Raw genomic sequence first — 1,481 nt, 5'->3', positions numbered from 1 at the left:
AACAGGCAGAATAGGCAATCATTCCATCAGGGGTTTATATTACACATCTACTCACCCATAAGGGTCTCAAGGCAGTGGGGGGGTTGCTGCTGATCCATCTGGGTGCAGAAATTCATTGGAAGAGCCAGGTCTTGAGATCCTTCCTGAATTGGATTGCCTGAGTTGGAGATGTAGGTGGTTCCAGGTCTTGGCAGCGAGGTGGGATAAGGATCTTCCTCTGGTCTTGGTCTTGTGTATCCGTGGAATGGTGGCCAGGGCCAGTGGGTGGAGCGAAGGTGTCTGGTGGGTACGTGGAATAAGAGGCGGTGGTTCAGGTATGCTGGTCCTGTATTGCGGAGATCTTTGTAGGCATGTGTGAGGAGCTTGAAGGTGATACTTTTGTTGACTGGGAGCCAGTGGAGTTCTCAAAGTTGTTCGGTGATGTGGCTGCAGAGGGGGATGTTGAGGGCCAGTCTGGCTGCTGCGTTTTGAATGTTCTGTAGTTTTCTGCAGAGTTTTCTGGGTGGCGGCACCATAGAGTGTATTGCCGTAGTCGAGTCTGCTAATGACCGCCTTTCTAGATTCTGTGGGTATCCATCTGAATGTCCTTCAAAGCAAGCGGAGCAAGATGAGGATACGATGTTGCTATGACAGTTCATTGTGAGTGAGCCATCCAGTATGATGCAGAGGTAACATGCACGGTCCATAGGGGTGGGGTGGGTTCCCAGTGTGGTGGGCGACCAGGAGTCATCTCCGGCTGAAGGGGTGGGCCCCAGGATGAATACTTCAGTGTTTTCCGAGTTGAGCTTGAGGCAGCAATCTTTCATCCAGGTGGCAGCGGCCTTCATGTCGATGTGGGAGTTGATTCTGGTGGCTGTGGGTTCGTTAGTGAGGGAGAGGATCAGCTGGGTGTCATTGTCTTAGGAGACGGGGTTGTACTCATGGTGAAAAAACAACTGTATTTTGAGGGTCAAGGGGACAATATTTACCGACCTCTCTAGTCAGAACCCCCACTAAGAACGTGAATAACAAGAAATAAACTAGGAGGTCTTAACAAATGAAGGAAAGCGACCACAATAAATTGACCAACACTTCTATCACAACTAACGGTGAGGGTCCATCAGTAATGAAAGAGTCCTATCAGCCCACCCAATTGGCGGAACCTCGTCATCTAGGACCTTATCAGCAGGTGTTCATCTGGCCAAGCTCAGTAGTGTTCGCTCGGTGCCAACAGTTCCCATGCTGAAAGAAGATGAGTCTTCACCGTTAGTTGTGATAGAAGTGTCGGTCAATTTATTGTGGTCGCTTTCCTTCATTTGTTAAGACCTCCTAGTTTATTTCTTGTTATTCACGTTGTACTCATGGTTCCTGATGATGGCAGCGAGGGGGCAGGTAGACGTTGAAGAGGGTGGGGCTCAGGGAGGAGCCCTGGGGTACTTTGCAGCTGATCTCTGTAGGTTCAGAGAGGAAAAGAGGTTGTTTGACTTGCTGTGTTTGGCTTT

The sequence above is a fragment of the Lissotriton vulgaris genome, chromosome 1_1, assembly GCF_964263255.1.
Source record: "Lissotriton vulgaris chromosome 1_1, aLisVul1.2, whole genome shotgun sequence".
Taxonomy (NCBI): domain Eukaryota; kingdom Metazoa; phylum Chordata; class Amphibia; order Caudata; family Salamandridae; genus Lissotriton; species Lissotriton vulgaris.
The sequence above is the reverse complement of the archived record's forward strand: the minus strand, read 5'-3'. Positions refer to the sequence as shown.